Raw genomic sequence first — 14597 nt, 5'->3', positions numbered from 1 at the left:
CCCTTTTGGCTAAGGACCAGGTAGGTGACTTTCCAGCTAGACCTTGCATAATTTCTACAGAAACTTGGCTACAATTGAATATTGGAGCTTTTACATTGATATAAAGCAACACATTCTGATTAAAAGTTCCACCATAAGTTTAATACTGCTACATGCAACACTGGATGCACCAGACTTAAGCTGCAATGTAGAAAAATATTGGAAATTAATTGTTTTGCAGTCAGTTATAGGTCATGAATAGTTTTTAAAATAATGACTGTAAGTTGTGTTTCCCCTTTGATTCATCACTGTTAACAGAATCTATACCTGGCTTCTTGGATGCCTGAAGAAATACCTATTTAAACTGCAGGATTCTATCCCTGCTTAATAATGTTGATTCTTCAGAACTGTAAAATGCAATATACAATATTTAATCAGACCAGTTCATTATATCAGTTTGTCTGGAGTTAAGAAATAATGATATAATATGGTATAATAAAATAAATTCCCAAAATCTATTATTATATTGCTCCATTTCAGGTTTTCTTAAGACTCCTGAATTAATAAGAGCACAAGATTTTTAGTACTTGTATTAGGATAAGATTGTTAGTCTATTTGTTTTGTTATTTATGAGGACTAAATTCTGGTACTTCTGGAAAAAGCTCTTTGTCCTCTAAAAATGCTCCTGAAAGTTTTGCAATGCCAAGAAATCGGAGAACAATATTTCCTTTCTGTTCCTTCAAGTTTGGTAGGCTTTTTCCTATCAGTCTTGTCTTGCCTAGCATAATAACAAAAAGTGATATTCATTTTTTTTATTTCTACAGATATAAGTTCAGTGGATATGGAGTTACACTACAAAATTTGCTTTTATAAATCCTAAATTTAAGAACTTGTTTTATTAAATAATTTCAATTCTTGTATTGGATTAATTAGAAAGTAAAATGATCATTTTCCTAGTCAGTTTCCTTTCAATACTTGAATAAAATCTTGTTCTCTTTTCTGGATTAAATAATATTAGATTTTGCAGGTTTTTTTCCCACATGTAAATTTCTGCATTATTCATGCTTTATTAGCCATATTTCACTTGTATGCATTCTTGTATTTTTGCATTATTTTTCTCCATTTGAATATATTCAGTATATCCAAATACATAATTTGCTGCTTAAAGCAGTTGCCTTATGATTGGAAAACACCTTATTTGACAGTGAAATGCTGGCCTAATTAAATCACCTTACCCTTCTGTGGCATGGCTACTATCATGATATGAAATCTCTCAGCTGGTTAGGCATTTGAATGATAGTCCTGTAGAGACATTCTGTTCTTACAATCTTCAGATGATATTTCTGATCTCACTTATGTCCTCACTTTTGTCATTAGCTGGGTCAAGGGGAATCATGGGAGCTTAAAGGAGGATTACTATGGTTTATGTTAGAGTGTAACACAGCTGGATATAAGATCTTCCTAACAAATCCAAAATGGAAGGATTCTGGAGGGTAAGCAGAGAAAGAAAGCAATAGAGTGTGATGGTGTCAGGAACTGGGTATATAATTTACTGTCATCTAGCATACTCTTGCTCACAATAATAAGAGGACAGAAGAAGCACAGAAGAGCTAAGTTCTTGGCGGGGGAAGAAGGAGGGTCTAAATGTTTATCCATTCTTTCACAGTAGCTATTTCAGCCTGAGTTTATTACAGGATTAGAAACTATGTACACAGGCTGGTGGTGGTGGGTTTTTTTGGTTTTTTTGGTTTTTTTTTTAGTATGAAGCTCTGTGATTCAGGTCACATTCTGGTTCACAAAAGTTATACAGGTGTAGAAGTTGTATTGCATATTCACTTTTTTTGCACTTAATGTCAAAGTTGCTTGTTTCACTTGTGCATTTTCTGTGAGCTGCTTTTCTTCTCTCTTAGCAGCACTGTAGCTGCTAAACTACAGAGGTAGGGAGATGAAGCACCTGGGAGAGCAGCAGAACATCTGTGAAGAAGACATGTCAGAAACACAGAACAGTTGGCATAGAGGAAAGTAATCTTTTTTAAAACTTGAGAGAATAAATCATTGAAACTCCTGCTGCAGAAGGACTCCTTTGAAAAGGGAAATATAGTTAGTTGAAAAAATCAAGAGGAAATCCTGTACAAAGAGAAATAAAATCAATGGAAAGGGTTTTCACAATGTACAGAAAGGCTGGGTAGGTTGTATACATACATACAAACAATTATTAGTTGAACAATCCTGTAGGGAAACAGAAAATAGAGTTTTTAATTGTGTATGGAAAAGAGTATTTTAGAGGATAATCATATCCTTGGAAAATAAACAATACAGAGTGCTGTTGAAAGTGTTTTATAGTTCAGGTACAAAAAAAAAAAAAAAAAGCACAGCTTGAGTAATCAGGACTAGTGTGTGGTATGTAGTAATCAAATTAATTTAAAAATATTTGTTTTCTTTCCCAAATGGATTTAGTTTTAATAAAATAAACAAAATTACCAAGATCATGATCGATGTGGTAATTTTAAAATGGCATTAGTTATCCATGCTAGAGGACATTTTCAAATTTTTTATTTTATGTAAGTTCACTTACCACTTTATTAATAATGTTTGGACTACTTCTTTTTACATGGAAGAGGAGAAAACGATTGTTCATTCACTCGCTTTGTTGTCGTTGTCTAGTCCATTTAGATGCTGAACAAAAGCTCTTCAATGCTATTAGTAGTGATAAACATACATTTTGACCAAGACTTGAGGCACTTACTTGTCAAGATGTGTGCCCATGTTCAATTTCTTCTCACAGTGAGTGAAATATAACAATTCATTGGTACTATATATAGTATTTATATTTAAGAACACATGTAAATATTTACATCTGGACCTAAGACTTGATTCTCTGAAGACTGACTGAACTGTTTGATAGTGAAAAACCAACCAACCTTGTCAGAAGCTGCATGATCATGGAGATACCTTAACTCTGTAGGCGTATCCTGATTTATCTGAAAGATCTCTTATCATTTGCAGTTTTAGGCATGTCTAACTAGGAATTTAAGCCCAACCAGATGCAGAAATGAGCTGGAGTGCCAATTAAGTATCATGAGGGACTGATCCAATACGAGTACTTGGCTATTTTTTTAAAAAAATAGAGTAGCAAAGGCCACTGTTATTCAAACACACAGGTTGTTCTCAATCCTGTGGTTAAACTAGTTAGACAATCAAGAAGACAAGATTTTGATGCCTCCTTATTCATATCAAATCTCTTCCCTTCAATGAAAGTATCTTAATCACCATGCTGCTGTATGTTGGAGAAAGGTGAGAGAAGAATTAGGGGCAAAGTCCCCTTCTACTTCTTCATTTGAAGCCAAATGGTTTCACAAAATATACACAGGATCAAATGGAAGAGCAAACATGGCTGTGGAAGTGAGTTATCTTGGATTTAGGTCCCTGTTCGTGAGACTGTTTTTTGCATTTTACTAAATAGTCATGGGAACAGAAAAAAAAAGGCTAATCTTGAGAGCTGTAACACAAGACTTGGCAAGTGCTGTAACCACTAGGATATTACATAACGCTACTCCTTCAGCAGCTGTTTTAAAAAGAGTGAGCCATGCTCAGTTCTTCAAAGAATATCGTAGGCACTGCCCTCAGGAGAGGCCTCCAAGTTTTGGCTCCTAAAGAGATGAAGATGCCACCCTGGAAGTGCTGACTCAGACACCTCAGCTTTAACAGGGAGACTGCCACACCTCCCTGTACAGCATTCCTGCTTGGCTTGGTGACTCCTAATTAGCATGCATGTTTTATGAGTTCCTAATTCTTATTTAATTTTGAAAAACTATTTGGATGAAATCCTGGCTGTGTAAATTGTATTTGGAACCAGAACTTTTCCTGTTATGTTTTAGGGTTTTTTGTTAAACAGACTGGTATGGTTACCATTACTGCTTTTCTGTGTGAATATGAAAATGACTGAGAGCTATTACTTTTTTTGTTGTTTTGGAAAATCAGTCAAGAAGCAACTTGTTTGTGGTAAAAATAGGGTTGCAGGTATAGGAAAAAACATCCTACACTTAAAACAATGTTACAACACTTGATGGGAATTTACCCTGAAGCAGATTTGAAATTTTAGTAGTCAATTACGGTGTTGAAATTATATCAAAAAAGATTGGCTAAACTTTCTTTTTCCCCCTTGCCACCATATGAATTGTTGAACTTAAAAGTTGCACACATCAATGAGCAAAAAATAGTACTTGTTACTTTGCCAAAATGTTTTGTTAAAAATTGTAAAAAAGTATGCTGTAAATATGGGCAAGTCAGTTTAGCAGGAAGTTTTCTGAGTGCTGGCTTCTGCCTCCTGCATTCACAAAGTAGTGCTTCGTTTTGCAAGTTGACTCATTTGTTTCATTTCCCCAGGTATATCAAAGCAGACTAAAGCTTGAAGGAATAATGCATTGGGGCATGATGCAATTTTATTATTATATATTATTTATTAGTTTTAACAAAACCCTCGCCATGCCTAGTAGCATCTAGCCCACTGCCTCTGTAGTCTAGAGTCATGCCGTACACACCTATACACTCTACAAAGTTTATGCAGTTGATTCAATCTGCCACCAAACTTGCTGCACACTGATTTCAAAATGGAGCCTTTCATTTTGGTCTAAGATGCCGATGCATTAGAGCAGGACAGGTTTCCAAATGCATGGAATATCTAATGCATGTGTGTACTTCTCTAGAGCTATAGCTGACGTCAGTGCATATGTGGTTACTGGTCATCACTAGTGTTTTCAGTTGACATGCAAGTTCGATAAAGTTGTTTTGGGGTTTCTATCACAGATGGAAGTTACAGGCTTATGAAGTCTGGGGATATACTCTCAGTAGTGTGGGAAACAACATAAATGTGGAAAGGAATCCACAAGTATTTCTCCTTTTCCTTATTTGCATTATTAAAAAGGTTCAGATGAATGAGGCATATCCTTCTATGGTTTAAACCATTGCAAAACATAGTGTGGTGATATATTTGTGTCTAGACAGTTCTCAATATTTTACTTTGTATTGTGTTCTGGTTTTGGAGATAGGGAAACAACTAAGGAAAAAATATTGTCCATAACTTGTAAAAACATTTAAAGAAATAGTACACTAAATCCACGGATTCTGACTGCAAAGCACTTCTTGCTAATGTCGTCATAGCAGTGATGTCACATAGAGTTAGAAAGTCTTTTGGTATTGGCTCCTTTGCTTAAGAGCACATAGAGATCATGTAACGCTTAGGCCAAAAGACACAATTACTTAGTATATTGGATCTACACAGACCCATAAGTCGCTTTTTTGCAGGCTAGGAGACTGTCTTATTTGTCTGCCAGCATCTGAAAGGAAGGAACCAGGCCAATCTGTCCGTATATAGCACTGGGATATCTAGCCAATTTGCAGACTTTTCTGCTAGGTGGTTAATGAGTTAGCACACCCTAGGCTCTGTTCTTTTAAATCCTCATTGGGCAATCATGTATTCTTTCTGGCTTTCCAAAGGTAAGTAGAAGAAATGACTGAGGGAAGGTAATATTGAGGTTGAAGGGCACAGGAGGCATGGGAAGAGATGAAAGTATTGCACTAGATAGTGGGGGAGGATGTAGCTTAGGGCTGATATGTTGAAGGTTCCTGTGCACACTTAAGTTGGGAGCTCCTGCTGTGTATGTTAGATAACAAAAATAATGCACCGACATGCTCTGACTGCTCAAAATAGGACTCCCAGGGAAAAATGCCATCCGTGCTTACTCACTCTGCCAGGTAGCATTGTCTGCACTTTTCTTTAAGCTGTTTCTACAGTTTTTCAATCTTGATGGTGCACAGGGACCTGGAATCCTCTAAGGGAACCTGTACATCAGAAAAAAAGTGACTTTGCTGCATCTGTATAAAGGTACTGCTGCAAAGAGCAAATGTGAAGAAAGTCTAGAGTTTCCCTCAGGCTTGGAGCCAAGAGCAGGCTTGCGGCTAATTGTCAGATATCTGTCATCAGCGGGACTTGCCAGTAGTGGACCTGGGGCCTACAAATGAGAGTGACAAATGTACATGATGACCCAGGAAAAGCTTTCTAGAACAGATGGTAGCAGTTCATAAGACAGCAAAATAAACTACACAGGTGAAAAAGGAGGATCAGGTGTGTGTGTGTGTGACAAAAGAGGAGAAGAACACACCAAGAAATAAGCTGTGAGTGAATAAGATGGGAGCTAGGTATAAAATACTGGTGCACTGGAGGAATTAGAGGAATGAGCACAGCGAGAAAAAGTGTAGGAAATGAAGGGCAAAAAATGAAGAAATGAAAGATGCACTCCTCTCAAAACACTCACTGTAATAAGAAAATAAAAAGATGCACCCCCCAAACACTCTCTGTAATAAGGAAATCAAAAACATAAAAATGTATTTTTGAATTGCCTTTCTATATAGGTTGCTGCTCATGTTGCCAGAATGAATGTTAAATAGTTTAAATGGAATAGTATCTGAGATGATTTCTCTTAAGCTATACGTCTTCTAGAAAAATGTGTGAGAACTACTGATTTGTTCTGTTGTTCAGACCACACGAATGTGAATGCAGCAGAGATTTGACTTGGTGTCTCCTTCTACAAATGCAGGGGGAAAAAATGGAAAGAGAAAGCCTCCCCTGGGAAGAAAGGGAGTGATCCCATTATAAATGAGAGTCATACAACATCCTTCTGGAGGCATGTTGAAATTTCCCATGGGAGGAAGAAGAATAAACAAACGTTGGTATTACTAATAAAAGAAAAATAGTTGGCAACCAAGGAAACAATAATTATTTGATTGCGGTGTCCTGAAAAGCTAGCAACAGAAACAATACCAGTTAAAAGCAACAGGCCAAATACATCTCATTTGCAACCCTACCTGTCATTACACCGAGGATGTGTTTGCTTTACTGTTTTGAGAGCAATGCTTTGCCAGCAAAATACATAAATATGCCTGGCTTTTTTGCCTTTGCTGCTTTACTCTTATGACCACAGTGTTCCTGAGGGCTTATTATGTTTAGCTTCACAACACTATCATGATATAAGGAGTTGCTATTACCTCTGCTTCACAAATGAGGAACAGAGCCTGAAGTAGAGCTGCACTTACAGCGGCACACACAGCTTATGTCAAGGAAGGGAGTTTCCAAATCACAGGCCAGTAACCATTGTTTGACTTTTCTTGCTCACTTTCTGAGCTGGCAGAAAGAGTAATGGGATATTAATACTGGAAGGACATATGCAACAGTTTTTCTTGAACAGTAAAGTTTACCTATCAGGAAATAAATGTACTAAGCTCCTTATGGCAAAATACATACCCCTAAAATGCAATCACAGTTTCAATATTTTCTGGAGGAGATCCATATAATATTGAAAAAAATATTAACACATTGTTTGGCAGCAAGATCCTCTTTTAAAGCTAGTTCAGTTTCATTCCCAAGTTTGGACTGGCAAAGCCTGTAAAGGCCAGGTTCTAACAGGCATTATTATTTCTTGATGAAAAGGTGTGTGGTGATCTAGACAGAAGAAAACTGTGCAGAGCTCTGGTCATGTTTCCAGCCAGTATTGCAATGCAATCACAGTGCTAACTGTGCATTTCCTCAGAGGTAACTTCACTGAATAGCACCATCTAGCTTAGCTTCATCATGGTGTGAACGACCATTCTGCATTCTCAGTGATGTTGTATTTGCTGAAGTGTATAGTGTAGAGCAGAGTTCTGGGATGATTTGTTACCAGTTCACTGTTGATTGCTTTGTCCATTCTTCCGTGTACACAGGCAGAATGGAAGGGATACTTAACAGGCCTGGATTTACTGGGAAGGCTAAAATGCCTGTGTATGTTTCCTGCCTTTCCCCAAGTGGTATTTGCAATTCATGTTTCTCCAGTAGAGTGCTACACTCTCTCTTTGGCTGCTCAAATCTGCATGCTAGGTTTGGGCAGCAGAGAGAAAACAATACGTGCTGGTAAGTGTCACTCTCTGAAGAGTCAGTGTATGCTCTGAAGAGTCAGTATAAGACTTTGTTAAGCATCCAGGCTAATGCTGTTGGGAAGAGCTAGACTGTGTAATATAAGATCAGTTCTTTACTGGCTAAAGAATGGAAGCTGGATGTTCCTCATAGCACACCAATTTCTGCTTCCCTCTAAGGACTGTAGCACACTCAGTTCTTCATTTACAGGAAGACAAAGCCATTTGCCTAGATTTCTAGTTATTTTTTGCTTATTTCAGTGATGACCATTTCTTACATTAGCCATTAATATTAGGGCAGGTCTTCAAGAGCTTCCCATTTCCTCACTTTGCATCTCCTTTACTTTTTCCTTGTATCTTTGTATTTTGTTTTCCTATCTCCTTTGCGTGTATGCTAGGCATTGCTACCTGCTAAATGAGATTCCAGTCTTTTAGGATTCTTACTTTGTGTTAGAATACTTATCTTGCAGAATAGAATGGAAAGAAAAATGCACTCTGAATTCTCAAGCTGTTTTTGCCACAAAAAACAGAGGATAAATCAAACAGCGATTGCAGAAGTAGTCATCCTTTAAAACCTTATTGCAGCATAGGAGTGAAAAATACTGATAGTGCAAGCTGGTATTTCTAATAATATTATTTTACTATGCCATTAGTTTTTTAGTTATTTTAATATTAAATAATATATCTTTCTTTGTTATAAGAAAATGAGACCCTCATTACAGTCTTGACTTTAAAACCTGAAAGTACAGTTAATAACTGAAGGCTGATAGTGGCCATTATGCTGGGACCCTTCCATATGCCTCTACAGGAAACCAACCATGCTTCAGCGTGTAGTGCAGCCCATGTTAATTGATAAGAGTTTATTGGTTTCCCTGTTGCTAGGAGTGAGGGTAGCTGTTCTTATTTCTGACCTAGCTATGCGAAGTTAGATAGTATCATTTGTGTTTTCCAAAGAGGTTATAAATGTATCTGTTGCAAGACACTTACATGCAACTATTTAAAAATGTGTCAGTCTCCTGAATTACTATGAAAGCAATCTGTTCAAAGATGCTATCATTTTTTAAACAGTGATCTGAAAAATGGTGTATAGGGATAAGAATTCCTGAATTATTTTCTTCCTTTGTTAGTGAGTACCTCACTTTATGAAAAGAAATATATATATATATATATATAAAAAATATACCTTTTCTGATTTCCTTGTGTGGAAAATGGGTATAACAGTGCTTATCAGTCTTTCTACTTTTCATTGAGATATGTAGAAGGAAAATACTTTCCAATAATTCAAATATTTTCTAATAGTACTGTTCTAGTTTATTCTCCTTTGTCCATAAAGTATCCTTGAAAATCTATTTTCTTCTCCTCCATTTCAAAATGGGATAAAGAGTTTTCCTTATGACTAGATACTTCAGTTAGCACTTTTGAATTGAAGATACCATTTTTAAAACCGCAGATAACGGCCATGGAAGTCAGAAAAATGATTTGCCCTGATGCCTGGATGATGGTCTAAATGAGTGCATTAACGGTGAATGCCAACCTGATTGTATAAATATGAGATTAGCATGTGCTCCCAAAGGCAGTTTGTAAGACATCCTTGGATTACCCTACTCAGTAAAATCCATAAGCGAGTACGTCCAAAATAAGAATAGGCTAAATAAGCAGTTGCTTTTATGTGTGCTCAAAGCTCTTAAAAGAGTATTCCACACAAGGAAATACTGGAACAGTTAGTTTAATGGTTAAGGTGCCAGCAGATGGCACTAGAGAATACATTCCATAGTTCTGCAGGTCCTGTTTTGTAGGATCAATAACCGTGGTGGTGTGCACTGTGAATGATGTCTGTCTGTAGCTCTTTACATGGCGCTCTTAATGAAAGTTAGGCCTGTTTTAAGCGCATTGCTCAGGGCCTAATGCACCCGCATTTTAAAACTGCTACACTGTAGATGTGAACTGTGCATCTTTTTCTACTGAAGGTCACCAACTTACTCTAGTTTCTCAACTCTTGTTTTGCTTGTGCAATTTTTTCAAACCATTTTAAGTGAATGTGTTCATCTGAATATATAAAAGGCTGCAATTAGAAGAATTAAAATGGTACAATTAGAGGAACCCTGCTTCCCATTCTGAACAAAAGCAATTTAGACAAAAATCTACAGGAGCAGGTCAACCTTTGCTGAACATTGAAATAAATGAACTGTATGTCAGACCCAGTGGAAGCAGAATTCTTGAATGAGCCTAAAGTTCCCTTTTATAAGAAAGCAAACAAGTAAAAAAAGTCCTCAGTGACTAGTCTGACACCTATTATTACTGGTTTATCAAAGCTTCCAGCCATTCCACATGGATAATGGGGCTCACTCTATCTTAAACATAATTATTAGTCTAGACCGGAGACATGTCAGGTTAATATTTCCACAGAGAGAGGACTTTTTCCCCTTTAAAACCAGATGGTGGATTGAATCACTGGAGTGGATCTAGAAAGTGCTCCTAAAACAATAAAGATTTGGTCATGTTGGCAAAGATTACTATACTGGAAACCACTCCCAGAAAAAGAAAAAGATGAATCAAAAGTAACCTAGTTGATTCCCTGTGAAAGGATCTAGTGAATATCTCATTCATTTCTGGTAGTGTCAGATAGTACATATTGTTAAACCATAATGAAAACCATGATGAATTGATTAGGTTGCTGTTGCTCAGGCTTGTATCAGATAGGTAATGCCAGACAAATGCTTTCCCATCATTTTGTTCTGAAAAGAGAAAATTAACTTAGAAATGATATTTTGGCCATAGAGACCTCTTCAAGGAATAATAGCTATCAAAAAAAAAAAAAGAAAGAAAGAAAAAAAGAAAAAAAGAAAAAAAAGAAAAGAAAAAAGAAAAAAAGAGAAAGAAAAGAAAAAAGTAAAGAGAAGTGCTTACAGTGTAATTCATGCCTCATTAACACTTCTTACAATACATCTTCACTCATGCCTTACAATAATCCCTGCTTCAAAGCTATTCTGGGAAGTCAGGAAATTTGCAAGATAGTAATTTCTGAATTTGTATCTGTACTGAACTGAAAAGCTGGGGAAGGTTGGTATTCATCTTTGATATCCTGAAACACATTTTATCAAAGAAAGCTTCAGATTCTTACGGAGTGTCTGCATGCATTTATGTGTCTAGCTAGCACTGGTGAAGTTAAAAGTCTGTCAGCATTTCCATCATGAACCTTCATTTTCAGTGGTTTGTAATACTAACAGTCCCTAAAATTTCTTTCCAAGTGGAAACTTGGCATGTAAATTCTCAGTCCAATTATTTTTGTATAAATTTTGAAACAAATCAGTTTGTCCATTTTTTAAGTTTTACAGGAGATCATTTTTTTATGGCTTCATGTTTTATTACATTCCTGTAACATAGAACTGAAATTCATTAAAAGGAATGCTTCATTAAAATAAAGTTTACAATGCATACTGTTAAACTGTGATTTTTTTGTATTTGTCTTTTTTTTATTTTAAATGAGAAAGTAGCTACTGTGCAGAATAGAAATAGAAAACGCTTTAATTTCATGTGCTCAAGTATTCCAGCTTTAGACCTGCTGGTGGTTGGATATTTAAAGACATTAATGAGGAAAAAGGTTCTAAAAATTTACATTCCGTGTAAAGCCTAGAAATTGAAAAATTAAAAATGGACTATCATCCTATTTGCCAGCTAAGGTTCCTTGTATAACTAAAACACTCTAAAGCAATACCTCCACAGCAGGAAGTGTTGGTGTGGAATCACCAGGAAGTTAAGAATTCATGGGAATGAGCACTTTTCCCTTTATTGTGCAGAAAGTTGGACACTTGATTCTCTGAAAAGTATATTAACTTCCTTGGTGAAGAAATGACTTCATCACTAGGTTAATGTAATTTTTATTTATAGAAACAGACAAAATGCATTGGTAATGGCAGATAGGTCTGCAGATAGTATTAGGAGTATTTAGAGTCATTTTCTTTTCCTGATCCGACTGAGGTGTTTCTTTGTCCATCTAATTTCTGTACTTCATTTTAGTAAGAATGGGTGGTGACAGTAGCAGCAAAAATGACAATGAAAACAATAATGGATTATAGAGGAATTAATGTCTTACTTCATAAAAACATTAGAAAGCAAGATTATCCAGAGAACATATGTGTTTTGATACCCTCTTTTATGGTACACATCTTTTAAAAACACCCAAATTATTGTGACTTTGGGAAAATTCAACAAATATGGGTCTTAGAGAGACAGGTATGATGATTAGCTTGATGCTTGTCTTCATAGCTGATTTTAAGAAGAGGGCTTGACAATATGAAGGAGTATGAGAACAGCATTTGGAGTGCTCCTACTGAGCAGATTCTTATAGAGCCCAAAGTTTACTGTCAATCTGAGATGATTCTGCTGTGATCTAACATCTGGGAAACACTGGCAAATTTAATAAGGACTCCAGCATTACTCCTTGATATGTTGAGTTGAATGTTGCTGTAGAAAAGCAGAATGTACTGCTGCTGTTATCACCATCATCATTACAAAGGGCATCAGATTGGGTACTGCTCCAGAGAAGAGGTTGTCTTGTTTATTGTTCTACAGCTGTGGAAATCAATGTTGCCTTTTTTGCTCCTCCTATTCACCCTCTTTTTCTTTGCATTTGCCATTAGCCTGGACTGCCACAGCAGAAAGGAAGCGAACTGAATATCTTGGCTTTATGAAATATAGAGGCTGTTTTCACTAATTCAGACCCAGGGAATGTTATGTGTGGCACCAGAGGGATATGCCACTCACTAGAATTCCAGAAATTTTCTTTTGATATTTTATGAAGCTTAGTGAAATTTTCCTTTGCATGAAAAATATTTTTGTAGCACATTATCTTGGTAGCACCATTATAGCATCACCTCCTAAATTTTGGCCCCTAAATGAGAATCATTTAAGTAGGACCTCTTCTGATTTCATGACACCTGTATTCCTAAGTCCTCCCTTGACCATTGCAACCCTACAGCAGATGGAGTAGTGAGAGAATCTCCCCTGTGATTGACATGGGGAAGGGATCGTCTCCTGGGGACAGGGACTGTGGATGACTCATGGTTATCCTTCCCTGCTGGGCTGCAAATGTGTACAGTAATAGAGCTCTGTGAGGGAAGACACTTTCTGGCTATGGCTTCCTTCTGACAAGCCACAGGAGTTTCAGATTGTCGTATGTAACATTACAGTAGGATCTCTGAACTAGCAAACCTTGCTGGAAACAGAATTATTCCAGTGAAATAATTGCCTCAACTGTAAGAAAATGCTCTAGGAATACAATGTAAATGGAGAGATTCAATATTTTATGTAACGATTTTCTTTAATAACAATTGTAATCTATTTTTAAAAAGCTCTATTAGAGTCCTATTGATTTCTTGTGAAGTCATGCACAAGAGCAGCAGTGTATGAGAGATCACAGAGAAGTGAAGATCATTACCCAGAACCTAGTTCCTGGTAATCATCTCAATTAAGGGAGTGTGTTGTTTCTGAAGACGCTGTGTTAGAGCTGTTCATTACAATATGGCAGCCCACACAATGTATGAAAAATTTCTGTGGTTTGTCTATTTTAGATCCTTTTGGACTGCTGGTGGTAGAAAGACGATGAAGAATTTTTCCTTAAATCATTTTGATTTTGTCATAATACAAAAAAACTAGTGATTTCATAGTCCTGCTTTAGGATCAAATATTAATTGTTTTCTTCTTGTTAGGATATATCCTAATGAGTATATTCTGTATGAGTTGTGCATTATAATAAAACTAAAAAAGTTCCTTAAAATTCAACTTTCTGAATAGGTTTTCTTCTTCTTCTTCTTCTTCTTCTTTTTTTTTGTTTTTAATATTAGTTTACTTGATGTGTGGCTTGGGAGATTTAGTTACTTTATTTTTAATTTAAAAATTGGAGTGGGGAACTTCGTCTAACTTTAGCTATCTGTAGTCATGTATCTAGTTTTAGCTGGTCAGTTAAGACCCTTAAATAATCAATAAGAAGAGATGGGGACCTGCAGAAGACCTGTCCTAGGAAATGTGTTGTAGGGTAAGTGGGAGCAACCGGCCCCTGCAGCTCTCTGTCTTTTTATTGACAGTTGAAGAGTCTAGAAAACTGGCTTAGGCAAGATCTTAAGTTGACGAATGAAACCCTCCTCAGATCTACAGAAATCTTGGGATGGGATTAAGAAGTAGAGATTCTAAAAATAATAAATGTTTGGCTTTCTTTTTCTGAATACAAAGAGTTCCTGTTTCAAGTGTTTCTCAAGAGTTTCATGGGATAGAAAATTTTGAAATGAAAATGGAGGCATATTATCACCAGTGCTGGGGCTAACTTTTTAAGAAAGATATTAAATATCCTATGAATCATGATGAAATTGTAAAGATTTTCAGTACTGATAACTGAAGACAGCTTTTTGTTTGACCACATAAATGTGACACGTTATTTTTGTCCTTGTTGCTATCATTCTTTCTGTTACCAATGTTGTTCTTATTGCTGGTAGTAACCTATCACCTTATTAAGTTTAAGGGCACTTGGACTTTTCTTTTTTGTGACTGATTATGCAAGAAAAGATCTCTTGTCATGAAAAACTGCCTCTTATGTAATGAAGTTTTTGTTTGTTAATTTTTTTTTTGGTCAAGCCTTCTGTCAACTGCAGAAAGGGTCTATTTTGCAGCCTTGAAAA

The sequence above is a fragment of the Dromaius novaehollandiae genome, chromosome 1 (genome assembly GCF_036370855.1).
Source record: "Dromaius novaehollandiae isolate bDroNov1 chromosome 1, bDroNov1.hap1, whole genome shotgun sequence".
NCBI classification, from domain to species: Eukaryota; Metazoa; Chordata; class Aves; order Casuariiformes; family Dromaiidae; genus Dromaius; species Dromaius novaehollandiae.
Note: the sequence above shows the minus strand (reverse complement) of the source record.